Raw genomic sequence first — 17071 nt, 5'->3', positions numbered from 1 at the left:
GCCCTAGAAAAGGCAAAAAAAAAAAAGGCCAAAAAAAAACCCCCACAAAAATGCTCAATACAATTTGAGCTTCATTAAACAACAAATGCTTTTTTAGTGTAAGTCTGTCCCATGCAATATCTGGAACATACTTATACTACAAAAAAGTACTTATTGTTTATCTAGAATTAGAATTATTTTGCTTTTTTAGGGCCACAGGTACGCATATGGAAGTTCTCAGCAACAGATCTGGTCACCCCAGCAACAGATCTTTGGGGACTTTGCAGTTTGAATTTTGTATAATTTTCCCATTTACTTCGCAGATTTTTTCTTTTGATTTTTTCCAAGCATTTCAAAATATAAACAGTTTTAGCTCAGGGGGTATATACAAAAACAGGCAATGGGCTGAATTTGACCTGTGGTCAGTTGGGGATGGACACATCGCTGCTCAAACAAAATGAGGGTTCTGGGAATTTCCTGGTGGCGCAGTGGGTTAAGGATAAGGATCTGCGTTGTCACTGCAGCGGCTTGGGTCACTGCTATGACGCGGGTTTGATCCCTGGCCTGGGAACTTCCACACGCCGTGGGTGCAGCCAAATCTGCCCCCCCCCAAAAAAATGAGGGTTCTGTTAACAAGAAAGGCAGTAAAAGGCTATTGGGAAGTAACTAGGGGTGTCGGCCGAGTTCAGATGTCTCCTTTTCTGAAGACCTGTTTATCAAATTCTCTCAGGCTGCCCCTGGCGATGGATTACTCACCCTTCAAGCTTGTGTGTTTCCCTTAGAGGCTTTTCAGTCAAACTAAGGGTATTCTAGACAGGGAGGGGAAAAAAAAAAAAAAAGTCTGCACCTCTTCTTCTTTTGTGTAAACTGTGAGCTGGAGCAAGTCTGTTCCTCTCTCTCCCTGGGCCCACAGCGCTCGGAGCTGCCATAGGTCGGCTTGACAGAGGGAGGCAGGACAACGTCTCTGGTCTTTAAAAGGGTTGAGTGGTCATGACTCAAAGGGTACACATTTATGGAGATGATCTCATAGAATCACGGGAGGATCCGGCAGCAGCGTCTCGGTCTCCATTCTCTAAAGGAGGATATTGTAACCCAAGTGTCTTCTTTATTCCCTACATTCTGTGTGCCCCGCTGCATGTCTCATCTGCCACTTTGGAAAACCCAGAAGCAAGAAAGTCATCCACTCCAGAAGAGTGTCGCTCTGCTCCTCCCGTCCCTTCTCGTAAACTCCAAAACGGACAGAACTCCAGATGGTGCCTGTTTATCTGTGGTTCTAACCCAATTAGGACAAATTATCATTTCTTCGGTTTGATGTGTCTCCTGGGCATCTTTGAACCGTCAACAAAAACCACACGGAGATTGTATTGTTTCAGCTTTTCCATCAGCACTTTTATGATCAGATTTAGAAATTGGTTGTAAAACAAAAACAAAAACAAAAAACAAACAAACAAAAACCCCCTCTGGCTTCAGCCCTCAACTTGGCAATAGCAGACAGTTTCGTCCTTTCCTGTCCAAAATGTAGAAGAATTCCCCCCTGGGCAGTCTAAAGAGAGAAAGAGAATGAGTGAGATGCAAGTTTCTTGGCCTTTGAAAGGCCTTTCTCTTCTAAATGAGGATGTGTTCATTCCGCTGGTACCGAGCAGAGGCAAATAAATGAACAGAAGGTAAAAATAAAGCCGTCCTCCTAACTTATCTTTTTGAGTTTTAAGATGAATGATCCCAAGTCTATGCAGTTGAAATCCAGAGAAGAAAGGTCTCATGAATCTAGTGAATAAAGAGAATGTGAGTTAATGAGCCCAGGGGTCACAGTGCGCAGCCTGGAGCATCTATTATCCCATTTGGAGCAGCTGATCCCTACCAACCGCAGGTGGGCTTTGAGCAGATGCCGTCACACTGAGACATGGTGGTCTGTCTCCTGCCTGCCCACAGACGGCTGCCCAAATCTCTCTTGCACTTTTATTTCCAAAGATGTTATTGGTACTTTTTTTCTTCCAATGGGTCAGGATGGGGGGAGCCGTCTGGGTGACCGTGAGGGACATGGTCACCATCCATGCTTCCTAGGCTTTCCAAGCATTCAGAGGTTACTGGGTTCTTTCCCGCTGATCCATCACTCCTTCCCAGGATGCACTTCAAGAGACACAAAAGAAGGGTCCTTCTTGAGGTGTCAAGTTGAGACTTGTTCGTTGCCCAAAGAGAACCTTTTCAGCAACAATTACCACATCATCATAAACACTCAGGAGAGACATGATGTAAAAATGAAATTACTGAAAACATTTTTGGACTAACACTTGGCTTTATATAAACTCACAGACAATCCTATAAGGCACTCAAGCAGATTATGGGTTTGAGCAAAGCTGGAAAATTGCTGCCATTATATTGTTATTATTAACACCTTGTAATTAGCCCTAAGGAATCCCAAAGTTCTCTTTCTTGATTTGGCTTTAATGAAGGAAAATTGCTACCTTCGCAAGTTGGATGGCGCCCTTTCTGATTAACCTTAAGTATATAGGACTATTATTTTGAAGATGTTTGCCATCATGTGAATATTAGCATTACATACTCCTGGGAAAGGGCTGGGGGTGGGGAAGGTGGAGAGGAAATGGTCTTCTCGGCTCCTTTTTTTGTCCCCCTCCCCCCGCCACCCACCAAAGAAGGTGGGTGAATCATGGGTTTACTTCAGCTGTGGTCCTTGCTTGGAAGATCAAGAATGAAAGCCTGTGAAGGCCATGACCGCAAACTCCCTGGTCTTTGCCAAGCTCCACTGGCAAGACTGTCAGCTGCCAGCTTCTCAACCTGTTGATTGCCGAGGCTGGTGGGTAATTGCACGGGGTGGTTTTACCATTACCTTTAGAGTGACCCTACGGGGATGAGATCACCCGGGAGTTAGCACCTAGTGCAATAAAGCAGGTTTTATTTGCATGTCCCAGAACTCTCCAGAGGCCCCTTCTGCAGCCTTCACAGGCACCGTGTCTCCAATGAAACGCCGCCAACGTTAATAAAAGATCCCGCTGTATATCCCTCCCCTCCCCTCCCACAGGCACGACTTTATTTTCATTACCTTCTCTGGGAAAACCATACATTAAAGAGAACTCGTTTGATCTTATCTATAATTAATTTGTATTTTGATAATATAGAGGAGGAATTTTTACATGTGATGACTTACCTGTTCATTATTTTTCTCTTTTGAACTCCTGTGACCGCTTAATAACTCAAGCTGAAGCCTGGCCCGATTATGACATGTTCCCCACCCACCTTTCAGAGAGGCGAAGGTGTTGCCTCTCACACGGAGACAAATTGCTTCAAATAATGACTTTGTGCGAAATTAGTCATACATAATTGAAAAATTCTATAGATGAATACCAAAGTAACTTGAGATGATCGGTTTACATAGGTCTTCCTGCTGGAAACGGCTCTATCTAACCTAGGAGCTTGGCGGCTGCAAAAGGTGGTTTTCTTGTTTGTGTGTTTGTTTTTCTCCCCTCTCCCCTCCCCACAAGAAGGCGGAACCGCTTCTTTCCAGGCAAGGATGGTGAGATGCTGTTTACGCAGAAGCACGGCAACCACGAGGTACCAGTCCTGGTAATGGCCATGCTAGTTCCGCTTAACCGGCTGACATCCCCCCAGTGGGAGAAGAAAGGTTGATATCTTGGAGCTAGAAATTTCCTTCTGCCAATCCTTCTTAAAGCTCACTGAAAAAGCAATGGCAACCATTCCACTTGTTTCTGGGAGCCAAAGTCTACTCGCCTCTCTGCCAACTGGGACATCTCGTCTACCTCCCTAGCCGGCTTCTCAATGGGCGACACATTCACCACTATCCCCTCTTCGTGAAACAGAGTTGGCGCCTCTGTGTTCAAAATACCAGCCTGAGATAGTGGGCCAGCACCACGTGCACAGACCTGGAGGTGAATCCCACTTTGGTCTCTGACTAGGTGGGCCCCTCTGGACAAATCTCTTAAACAGCCCAGCTCGTAGGGTTTTTTGTAAACCTGAAAAAGGATATAAGAAAGATTAAACTTTGGTGTTCCTGTCATGGCTCAGTGGTTAATGAATCCGATTAGGAACCATGGGGTTGTGTGTTCGATCCCTGGCCTTGCTCAGTGGGTTAAGGATCCGGTGTTGACATGAGCTGCTGTGTAGGTTGCAGACGTGTCTCGAATCCCGAATTGCTGTGACTGTGGTGTAGCTCCGATTAGACCCCTAGCCTGGGAACCTCCATGTGCCTCGGGTACGGCCCTAGAAAAGGCAAAAGGATAAAAAAAAAAAAAAGGTTAAACCTTGACTAATGTAAGCCAGTGCCTGGCACATAGTAGGTGCCTCACAAACTTGCTTTCCTTCCCCTTCGCCAGCAGGGCTGGTGAGCTGGGAAAAGTCCGGGCAAAGCTTTGTTCCTACCACTCCCTCCTGCAGGTCTGTAGAGAAGCGTCTACTCTCCCAGTCGGTCTCAGTTTCTCTCCTGGGAAATGGGATAACAAGACATGACAGCCTCCCATCCCTCAGAGAAAGAGGAGGATGAATGAGTTAATGTTTATAAAGGGCTTTGAGATCTTCCTCTGAACGTCTCTTCAGATGTATTTTATTGGCATGTGAAGACTTCTATTACCTGTGGGAAAAACATCCACATTGGAAAACATGGTCATAACTCAAAGGTGCTAATGAGGATATTATGAGTGTAAATGTACCACCTGAATTGCTTGTTTATGGAGTAGTGTCCGATGAGAAGAAGCACGCCCGGCCCGTCCTGAGTGTGCGGCCGTGCCTTGGACCTCGTTCAAACACTGCTCCAGGGGATGCGCTCCTTCTGCAGCAGGGGAGGGAATAAAACCGAGGTGGCCCACAAAATGTGGACGTGTCGATGGAAAGGATTACACCTTTTATGCGTGCTGAGTGTTGTCTCACGTAGACTAGCTTAAACCTTCATCATTAAATGATGAGAAAATGTATGCATTGCGTACCTCAGTCAAGAATTTGCCTCTTTGAACCGGCGTTCGGAGGCTTGGAATCATTGATTGGTAGGAAATAATACAGCTACTTGGAAGTAGAATAGGTTTGGCCTAAGTGAATTTTAATACCCTCGCTGCCCACTATTTCTCAATCTTTTATATTCCTTATGATCCTCCTAAGGAGACTTTTAGATTTTCTTTTCCTAATCTCCAATCTTTCCCCTCCTCGTGTAAATTTAATATCACTATATATGCTGTATATCTATTTTATGGACTGTATGATGTTTGTAATTTGTAGGTGAAAAGAGTAATATTTTTTTTACTCTCTTCACTCCAAGAACCACTATTCACAGCCTGGGGGGTAAGATCCATGCCTGGAGAAGGTGAACTTTTGCCTGAAATGGGACAAAAAGCATTTCACTTGTTAACAAGAGCCATAGACCTAATTTACCTCAACTTTGTTCTCATGCTCACTTCTCCAGATAGGTGTTATTTATTATAGGAAAACTGGCCATGGCGTATTCTTCTTTTTTTTTTTTTTTGATTTTAGGGCAGCACATGGAAGGTATGGAAGGTCCCAGGCTGGGTTGTCAAAATGGAGCTACAGCTGCTGGCCACAGCCACAGCAGTGCTGGATCCTTAACCCACTGAGCAGGACCAAGGATCGAACCCGCATCCTCATGGATCCTAGTCGGCTTTGTTAACCGCTGAGCCACGAAGGGATCTCCATGATGTATCCTTAACGTGGACCACATCATGACCGACAAACGCACACAATGTTTGCATATGTATTGGTTTACAAAGAGGGCCCAACAGAGGCCAACTGCTGAGGGAAACAGCAGGTCCCCCCCCCCTCCCCCGTGGTCAATATGCAAATACATTCAGAAAAAGCCTGGAGCTGAATCTGCCAGGGTATGGCTGGGCTGGGAAATTTGAGGGGTTTCTCCCTCTCTCCCTCCTTTCCTTCATTTTTCTTTCTTTCTTTCTTCCTCCCTTCCCTTCTTCCTTCCTTCCTCTCTCTTTTTCTCTCTTTATTTCTCTTTTAGTTTAACCTGTACTTTCTGGGTTTTTTTTTTTTTTTGGCCACATCTGCAGCATGTGGAAGTTCCCAAGGCAGTGATCGAAGTGGAGCCACAGCAGTGACAACACCAGATCCTTAACCTGCTGTGCCATAAGAAAACTCCCTAAGGGAATCTTTAAGGGGCATATATAGTTTCACAGTTTTCTAAGACACGGTCACTTTTGCAGTGGTTTGAGGCTCCATGAGGTGGTCCAGCCCCTTCACCTGATGAGGGTCTAAGTGGCCTCCTAAGTCCTCTGCGAGGAGAGTTCTCTGCCCATCTTCCCAGTGATGAAATCATGTGGAAGTCCTTGGGCAGCAGTTCAGGATTCCCCAACTCCAGCCCTGGGTCTCAGAAGGCAACCACAGACCACCTGCTGCAGAATTTGTCTGAAAACTCAGCCTGAAGCAAAAATAATAAGTGGAGGCAAATGTTTCAGGGAGTCTGGGTCCTCCCTCTGCATCTACCTCCCACCCCCGCCCAGCCACCTCTCCCCCTGCTGGGACCCAATGAGGCCACTGGAAGGCTAAGAACTGGGTCCAGCTCAGCTCAGCCCCTGAAGAACTGCATCTGCTGAGGAGTTCTTTTATTGTTTGTTTGGTTTTGGTTTTGTTTTACTTTTTGCAATTATCTAATGACATTAATAACCGGCAGCTAATGAGTACTTCTTATGCATCCAGCACTGTGCTAAATAAATGCTCTAATCCTGAGTTCATCATCATTTAATCCCCATAACAATATGATGAAGTATCATTATTACTGTCGCCTTACAGAAGAGGCAACTGAGGCTCAGAGGGGCTACCCCATTAGCCCAAAGCTGCACGGTCAGTTGAAGGCAGAGTCAGGATTAATGTCCAAACCACTTGCCCTTCCCTCAATGCCTGCAACAGGGAGCTCCTGCAGCAGGACCTTCCAAGGCATATTCCTTGGGGGCAAATTCAGACATTAAGAAATTAGGAGCATCTGCACGAAAAATTCTAATGTCTGTTTCTCTTGAAAAAATGAAAGAGGCAGCCACGCTGGGTCCAGCCCCTCACCACAGCTATCAGCTGGACCTGAGTGGCTGAGTGGCTGCTTCCCAGTTTCAATGGACATGCTCTCTCCAGCTTGCCAGTGGCTGATCAGCCGCTTTCTGCTGAGGGCACTGTGTTGCTTCCACCATTTATTTAAAATGCATTCTCCCTGAGCTAGACTCCTGGTCATGTTCAAGGGGGAGACAGGTTTGTAAAGTCGCTTACAGGGTGGGAGAGAAATTCAATACTGTGACTGATGTGGCTGGTGCAATGGGAACCTGGACCTCAGCCCACGTCTGTGGTGGGTCTGGGGAGTAGTGTCAGGCTTCCCAGATTAGGATCTTGAGTGGAGCCTTGAGAGGTGAAAAGAATTCTCCTGGAGAATTAGGGACAATACCTCCAGCAGAGAAACTAGCATATGAGAAAGACATGAAAATAACATACATGGGAAGTTTTGAAAACTTCAAGTATTTGGGATGGCTGACTCTGGGGATGGAACCTGTGTCCCAGAGCTCCAGAGAGGCTGCCAATCCAGTTGCACCACAGCAGGAACTCCTTAAATGCCACTCTTTTTTTTTTTTTTTTTTAATTTTCTAGGGCCGCTCCCTCAGCATATGGAGGTTCCCAGGCTAGGGGTTGAATCGGAGCTGTAGCCACCGGCCTACTCCAGAGCCACAGCAATGTGGGATCCGAGCCGCGTCTGCAACCTACACCACAGCTCATGGCAACATGGGAGCCCTAACCCACTGAGCGAGGTCAGGGAATGAACCTGCAACCTCATGGTTCCTAGTTGGATTCATTAACCGTTGAGCCACGACGGGAGCTCCTTAAATGCCATTCTTGTATATAAAATATCCTTAAACCTGCACACAGCACCATCGAGATATTTTGCTACGATGGCTGCCACTCTTGCCAGGAGAGCTGACACGCTGAAATTCCCCGTGGGGCTGAGCAGGTAGAGGCGGGCAGGTGAAGCCTGCTGCAGTTGAGGGGCGGCCCAGCTTCACCAGCTGACACGTGGCTAGGTCCTAGCTCTTCAGGTGGGAATACAGGCCCTAATGTATCCCATCTTCTGATTTTTCAAGAGAATCAGGGAATCAGCAATCATTTGGGAAAATCTCCAGATTTGCAACTGTTGGAAACTATTTTACATTTCAAAGAGCTGTGAAAGCCAGAACTTTGCTTTTTTCCCACCTGGCCCTTAGGCAGCTAGTGTGTATAACTGAATTGTGGGACGGGGGAGCTACAAATGAATTTGTAAGGAGAAGAGAGACTGGTCCAGACCTGAGCGTTGGCAAGATCCCTCAGAGATCTCTCTGGGGAGAGATGGAGGCAAGGAGGTAAGTGAGGAATGAAAGGAGATGGAGGAGTTCCTATCATGGTGCAGCGGAAACAAATCCGACTAGTATCCATAAGGTTGCAAGTTTGATCCCTGGCCTCCCTCAGTGGGTTAAGGATCCGGCATTGCTGTGAGTTGTGGTGTAGGCCAGCAGCTATAGCTCTGATTCAACCCCTAGCCTGGGAACTTAGGCCTCAGGTGCGGCCCAAAATAAAATAAAATAAGTAAAATAAAATAAAGGGAAGAGTCCTTCTCTCTTCATGCCATTAGCTGTAGCTTAGTTACATGATCACATTCAGCTGCCGGGTAGGCTGAGAATTATCTTTATTCCATGTGTCCAGCTACAATTAGGGCTTCTGGCACCAAAGGAGAAGAAAAGCAAGCACCACTGGGCTACTAGCAGCTTTGGCCTCAGAAGGGGGAGAATATAGTCCTGCTGGTTGGGGTTATCTGGGGGACTGAGTGTCCTTCGTAGCCTCAGGCCCCTTACTCTGAATCATAGAACGAGAGGACCAAGTTCAAGTCTGAATTCCAGCAAACTGAACAAACAAAGTATTTATCACAGCGACCCCGGAGCAGTGCAGGGAGCATGAGGTGATGTTTGGGCAACTCTGGCTCCAGAAGTCACATCAGCAGTGGGCCAGCAGGAAATAGCACATTTGTGCAGCCTATGTAAACATACACGTACACACAAACACACTTATGTTGCATGTGTACACATCCTCACAGCTTTTTTCCCTGCCGCCCCAGCAAGTCAGAGGGCGCAAGGAGGGAGTCAGATTGGACTGCCTCGTAGCTTTATTATTTACTTTTTGGCTGTGCCTACAGCATGTGGAAGTTCCCAGGGATTGAACCAGTGCCACAGCAGAGACCTGAGCCATTGCAATGACAATGCCAGATCCTTAACCCACTGCCCCACAAGGGAACAGCTTTAGTGCCATCACTTGTCCCACGACTTAGTGAAGTCACTTCATCATTCCAGAGCCTCAGTTTCCTTGCCTATACAGTGAAGCAAGGAAGACTCCCCACTGCTAGCTTGTGGTGTTGATTACATGAGAAACGTATAAAAAGCGCTTCTTCTTCAGGTTATTTTTACATTTTAGTTATTTAGCAACCTTCCAGTAAAGATCCTTAAACCCTGTGCCTGTGAATTTGGTCAGGGGGGTTTCTGTGAATGGGATTTCTGGGCCAGAGGCTGCACTGACAGCACCACGGGGACACAGTCAGTCTTGTGCACTCATAGCCCCGCACAGCTCTCGAGATGAGGGCAGAGCTCCGTACCCAGGTGGCCCGGCCTCATGCTCCTACGTGTGTCCTTCTGTGCCTGGACCACTCCAGACCCGCTACCATCGTCGCACATCTCTGGGCTCTTCCAGGCCACGCCAAAATGTCGTCCTCTCCTCCTCTGCCTGCCTGGCTCCCACGTATCAATTCAGACCGAAGTTACATTTCATCATCTCCAAACTGTCTTTATTTATTTATTTTTTATGGCAGGATCCACAGCATGCGGAATCTCCCAGGCCAGGGATTGACCCTGCGCCATAGCAGCAACCCAAGCTGTAGAAGTGACAATGCTGGATCCTTAACTGCTAGGCCACCAGGGAATTCCCTTACCTGATTTTTTCTCTTCTTTTACATGGAGGTCTAATTGACATATAACATGGTATTTTCAGGTGTATTACATAAATGTTCAGTATACATCTATATTGCCAAATGACAACCACAATAAGTCTAGTTAATAGTTAACATTCATCACCATACAGTTACATATTTTTTTTCTTGTGAACTTTTTTTTTCTTTTTTCTTTTTGCCTTTTCTAGGGCCGCACCCACGCGCACATGGAGGTTCCCAGGCTAGGGGTCTAATGGGAGCTGTAGCTGCCGGCCTACACCACAGCCACAGCAACGCAGTATCTGAGCCGTGTCTGCAACCTACACCGTAGCTCACGGCAACGCCGGATCCTTAACCCACTGAGCAAGGCCAGGAATCGAACCTGCAACCTCATGGTTCCTAGTGGGATTTGTTAACTACTGCACCATGACAGGAACTCCTTGTGATGTCAGCTTTTAAGATTTGCTCTCCTAGCAACTTTCGAATATATAATACAGTGTTATTAACCTTATATGATTTATAAAACCTTATTTATTAACAGAGAATGTTGTTTGCTGATAAAACACGCCCAACTGCTATCTCTGAATGTGCAAGTCACTGATGATGCCGGTACAACAAAGGTAACCATATGTTTGAGAATAGCAACGTGCCAGATGCTCACTGAAAAAAAATACGCAAACAGAATCCACACAGCCCACATCTGAAAGACTGGAGACTTCATATCACTGTTTTACAGTGTTTCATTCATATCTTAAGACAAGTGTATGCAAACGTTGGCATGATTTAATTTCAAGTTGCCACTTTTATTTTTATGAACATCAGAAACGTTATGCTCCCCAGAAAATGTCAGGGCTGCTTGCTGTGACAGAAGGGACTTCGCAGGTGTGATTATATTCCAGATCTTAGGAAGGAGATGTTTTATCATGGATTATCCGGGTGGGTCCTAAATGCCATCGCACATGTCCTTATAAGAGGGGGATTTGACACAGAAGAGGAGGAGGTGCTGTGACCATGCAGGCAGAGACAGGAGTGATGTGGCCGTGAGCCAAGTCTTGCCGGCAGCCACCAGAAGCTGGGAGAGCCTCAGGAGGAAGCATGGCCTGGCCCACTCCTGAATTTCAGCCTAGTGAACCTGAGTTCTGACTTCTGGCCTCCAGAACAAGAGAGGGTACTTCTGTTGTTTCAAGCCACTGACTTTGTGGGGGTTCATTCCAGAGATCACAGAAAACTACTGCACGTAAGAAGTGTCCCCAGTGGCTGAGATGACGGCAGACTCAGCACGGATGAGGGACACAGCTCTTCCCTCAAAGCTTGCAGGGTCCCCCCCAGCCCCTACCCCAAGTCGACAAGTTCAGCTAGAGTGAGGCAATGCAAGGCAGCGAAAGGACATCTAAGCTAGGATTTTTCGCTTAGTTTAGAAACTTAATCTATAAGAGTGAGAAGCTGGGGGAGGGGAGCTCAGGCAGAGAGCAAATGCAGCTGTGGGAAATATGGTGAGAATTAGGAATGCGCGAAGGTTGACCTGTAAGTGGTGGCCTCCAGTTGTCCATACTCTGCTGGAGACGTCGCGAGATTCCTGGACTTTTCTATATTTGGGCTTGTTGGAGAAGATTTTCTTAATGCTTAAGTTATGTCTTGGCAGTTAACTTAGTAAATTTGGATGGAGCCTTGACTTACTGGGCTCTTTTATACTGTTATTATTATTATTTTAACATTCAATGGTCCCCCAGCGGACATTTAAAGAGTTAATGTAGCTTTCTAGAAGTTCTTAATGTATTTTTAGCCCTGCAGGAATTTGGCCCCATACAATCACAGAGCTGTCATTTTTACGAGTGTGATTTTTCTCTCTTGCACAAATATTGTGTCCACAGTAACATCGAAAACGAGTCGCAATCCCACCACCCAAACAACTCCTGCCCGTATTCCTTTTCTGTCTCTGTCTATTCACAGATACAGTTTTTATCATCTCAAGTCTAGCTTAGATGCGATTTTGTAAACTTCTCTTTTCTTTTGATATTCCAGTGAAAGCATTTTCCATGATGCTAATTAGTGTTCATAATAAAAGTTTTCAGAGACAGTGTCAAAATCTTTTGAGGGGATGCTCAAAAACTAATGCAGTGTTTGCTTTATTGTCGGGCACGGTGACAGTTTCCAAGTTTTTCATTAGTGTACATACAGCTTCAGTATAGCCTGGTCTACATTTTGGATTATTTATTTAAATTGTAGATTATTTGGAGTTCCCGTCGTGGCTCAGTGGTTAACGAATCTGACTAGGAACCATCAGGTTGCAGGTTCGATCCCTGGCCTTGCTCAGCGGGTTAAGGATCTGGCATTGCCGTGAGCTGCGGTGTAGGTCACAGATGCGGCTTGGATCCCGCACTGCTGTGGCTGTGGTGTAGGCCGGTGGCTAGGGCTCCAATTCAACCCCTAGCCTGGGAACCTCCATATGCCGCGGGAGTGGCCCAAGAGATGGCAAAAAGACAAAAAACAAACAAACAAACAAAAATTAATTAAAAACATAAATAAATGGTAGATTATTTATTTAGATACATTTCCAATTCTGGCATTTCTCAGTCAAATCATATGAAAATTAGGAGTTTGGGATTAACATATACACACTACTATATATAAAATAAACAACAAGAACCTACTGAATAGCATAGGCAACTATATTCAACATCTTGTAAAAACCTATAATGGAAAAGAATCTGAGAAAGACTATATATGTATATAACCAAATCGCTTTGCTATACACCTGAAACTAACACAACATTGTAAATCAACTACACTTTAATAAAAAAAAGTGCTATGAAACTGTGCATGTTTGAAATACGTTGCCAAATTATTCTTCAACAAGGCTGAACCAATTACAACTGCCCAGCAGCTCTGCTGGTGTTTCAGTTTCTCCCTCCTCTTTACCAGCATGATATGTTATTATTCTTCACTGAATTTATTTGATGTTACATAGCAAATTTATGCTGTTTTCATTTGCATTTCTTTGAGTGTTTTCTCAAAGGTTGAGTAGCTTTTCATTTTTGTCCCTTAATTGCACACATGATGATTTTTCTTAACTCACTTGCTAGGGTCTGGATTTTTTATTTTTAGGGCCACACCCTAGGCATATGGAGGTTCCCAGGCTAGGGGTCCAATTGGAGCTACAGCTGCTGGCCTAGGCCACAGCCCCAGCAACATCAGATTCCAGCCGTGTCTGGGACCTACACCACAGCTCATGGCAATGCTGGATCCTTAACCCACTGAGTGAGGCTGGTTCCTACTCGGATTCATTTCCGCTGCGCCTTGATGGGAACTCCTGGATTTTTTTTTTGTTTTGATGAAGTTAAGTGCACTTGTAATATCCATATAGGCATTGATTTTGTTTCATATATTTACTACAATTTTTGTAAACATTTCAGTTCTCTTCTTATCTTTGCTATTCTAATTGCTGAGTAGTTTAGGGAGGAATAGGTCATGCTCTGAAGTCAAACAGATATGAATTCAAATCCCATCTCAATGACCACATGATCCTGGGCAAGTGCTTAAGCTTCCTGAACCTCAGTTTTCTTATCTGCCAAATGGACACACCAATGTCTTCTCTCCCTGGCTCGTCTCTTTGCTTTCTCTGTCAGTTACGTCTCCCCTCACCCCCACCCCTCGTAGAGAAGTTTTACATGTTTACATAGTTAACTCTGTCTCTTTTGGTTTTTCTTTAAAGTTCCCAGTGAACTGTCTCTGGTGCATGTTCTCAGGATCACAAATGATTATAGCTCTTTGGCGCTCAAATGGGTTCCAGATGGGCCACGCTCACAGGGTAGCGTCGGTTCCAGGCCGGCCTTTCAGCACGTAGGCTCCTACTGTCATCCAAATGCTGGTGTCTGGACACGGAAGGTAGAGATTTGCCAGTGCAAAAGGGAAAATGGGAAGGGGTTACTTGAGCCCTGATGGAATTGCCCATCAGCGCCCCCAAATGAAAGTTAATATTGTTCCAGCCATGGGCAAGAATGCCAAGAATGCTTTGTAAAGTTTTATCTCTTTGCAACTCTCCATTTTAATTATTGTCAGGAGGTGACCTACGTGCTCGCCAGGGAACTTTCTCTGCCACCACCTCCGCCCCACCCCGTGGGGGTGAGTGCTGTGATCCACTGGGGACAGGGCCCTGCTTCCCACGTCTCTGCCGTTCCCTCCATGGTCTGATGATGGGAGAGCTGGCCTTCAGCGCCAGATGCACAGGAGTTTGAATTCTGTCACCACCACCCTCTAGTGATGTCAGAGTTGCCTGTGTTTTCGGAGCCTTAGTCTTTCCAGCTATAAAATGGGAATAAGGGGACTGATCTCAGTGGGCTTTTGTGGGGTTTAAATGAAATCTTAGACGTGGTTAAGGTCTGAGACGAGGGTGAATATCATCTCTCTCTTCCTGGTAACTTTCACCATGATTCTTACTCAAAACCCTTGAAGGACTTTGCAGTTTTATAGTTTCAAGTCCCATCTGTTTGTTTCCTGAGACTTTTCGAGACCTGACCCATGCTCACCCCTCTCCAGTTGCATTTTTTTTAGCTTGGCTGCTTCTCAGCCGAGGGGTCAGGGTCCAGTTGTTTAAGCTTTGGGTGTCTCACATTCCCCGTCTGTAAAATGAGATAATAACACTGTCTCATAGGGGGTTTTGCAGGGACTCAATCAGCCGCTACATGTAGAGTTCAGGAGAGTACTTAGCTTCTGGTAGGTGCTCAATACAAGCTCGCCATTGGCATTCCCTGGTGGCTCAGTGGGTCAAGGAGCTGGCATCACTGCAGTGGCTCAGGTTGCTGCTGTGGCTCGAGTTAGATCCTTGGCCTGGGAACTTCCGTATACGGTGGGTACAGCCTAAATAAATAAATAAATAAAAAGGTATCATAATCATGATTATTTTCATCCACCTTCCCAACTCCCCCAACGTGCCCCCGTGCATCCGGATCCATATGGACTTTTGCAGGTACTGTTCCCTTTGTCTGGATGCTTGTTCTCTCCCTCTGTGGGTGCTGCCTGCTTATCCCTGGGCATCCAAGATTCAGGCCATCTGGGCCTCATCCAGGAAGCCTACCCAGGCTGAATGAGCTTCCCTCTTGGAAGCTCGCACAGCTGGATGTGCTCATCCCTACGGCAGCCCAGTCCAAGGGACCCAGCCCTGGCTCTGGAGTCAGCCTTAAATCGCAGCTCTGCCTCTTGGTGACTTCATCAGCTTGGGCAATTCCCTTAACATCTCCTGTGCCTTGTGTTCTTAGACCCCACATGGAGGCAATAGTGACTAAACCTTTTGAGATTAAAAAGATAAGAGGTAGGCAAAGAGCTTAGAATAGTTCCTAGTACGTGATGAGCACACAACACAAGAAACATCATTCTGACCTAACTTAGTACACTGTACAGTAATTATTTGTAGACATTTTTTCTTTCCTCCCCCAAGAGTCTGGGTGCCTTCAAAGCAGGAATTTTGTCTTATTCATCTCCATCCCCAATATCTGCCACATAGCAGGTGTTTAATAAATGTTTGCTAAATGTAATTAATCCCAAGATGTCTTTATTTTATTTTATTTTATTTTATTTTTACTTTTTGGGGCTGCACCCACGGCATAAAGAAGTTCCCAGGCTAGGGGTAAAATCTGAGCTGTAGCTGCTGGCTTACACCACAGCAACGCAGGATCTGAGTCTCCAGTGATCGAACCCGAATACTAGTCAGATTTGTTTCCACTGTGCCACAGTGGGAACTCCCATTTTAAATATATATATATATTTTTTTTAAGGCCGGTATGGAATATGGAAGTTCCCCGGCTAGAGATCGAATAGGAGATGCTGCTGCAGGCCTACACCAGGGCCACGGCAACAGCAGATCCAAGTTGCATCTATGACCTACATGTGCTGCTGCAGCTTGTGACAATGCCGGATCCTTAACCCACTGAGTGAGGCCAGGGATAGAACCTGCATCATCACGCACACTGTGTCGTGTTCTTAACCTACTGAGCCACAACAGGAACTCCATATTTTAATTAATTAATTAATTAATTAAAAATTTTTTTCTTTTTAGGGCTGCACTCATGGCATATGGAGAGTCCCAGGCTAGGGGCGGAATTGGAGCTGTAGCCGCCGGCCTGCGCCACAGCCACAGCCATGCTAGATCTGAGCTGCGTCTGCAACCTACACCACAGCTCATGGCAACGCGGGATCCTTAACTCGTGGAGAGAGGCCAGGGATGGAACGCGTCCTCATGGATGCTAGTCAGATTCATTTATGCTGAGCCACATTGGGAACTCCAGTAACTCCATATTTTAGAAAAATTTTCAATTGAAATATAGTAAATTTACAATGTTATGTTAGTTACAGGTGTACAGCAAAGCGATTCATATATCTATATCTATATATATAGATATAGATATATATATATACTTTTTCAGACTCTTTTTCATTATAAGTTATTACAAGACATTGAATGCAGTTACCTGTACTGTATAGTAGGAGGTTGTTGCTTACTTTATACATAGTAGTGTATCTGCTATTCCCAAACTCCTAATTTATTATTTAATATTAATTTATTTAATTTTTCTAAATCTATTCACTCTCTGCTTGAGCAAAGCCTTTAACCTGCCAGAAGGGGCTTGCATCTCGGACCTACTGCAGATGTTTCTTTAGTCCGATGACTGCTTGAGCCTTAGTTTCCTCATTTGTAAAATGAGAATAATTACATCAGCTTCTTTTTTTTTTTTGAGTATTAGAAATAAGGTTGGTGAGAAACGTATCATGTTCCTGGATGAAAAGCCCAAACACTGTGAAGATGCCCATTCTTTCAAATTAAGGCAGTCCAGAAAATCTCAGTGGGATTTTTCTTCAAAAGTGCTTCTAAGTTTATTTGGAAGAATGAAGATGTTGTGACAGAAGAAGAATTGAGCACGAATTCTCATCAGATATTCAAACGCATGTGTAAATTCCAATCACTAAAATGGAGTAGCGTTGGAACAAGGATGGACACGGTTTGTTGGACTAGAATAGACTGTCTAAAACCAATTCCTGGGCAAAGAAGACTTGCCCTCTGATGAGGTAGTGCCATACAAGACTTGGATTTAATCAATAAAAGGCATTGGGAACACTGGGTATTTGAGGGAAAAA

This window comes from Phacochoerus africanus, chromosome 1 (assembly GCF_016906955.1).
Source record: "Phacochoerus africanus isolate WHEZ1 chromosome 1, ROS_Pafr_v1, whole genome shotgun sequence".
In the NCBI taxonomy this organism is placed as follows: Eukaryota; Metazoa; Chordata; class Mammalia; order Artiodactyla; family Suidae; genus Phacochoerus; species Phacochoerus africanus.
The sequence above is the reverse complement of the archived record's forward strand: the minus strand, read 5'-3'. Positions refer to the sequence as shown.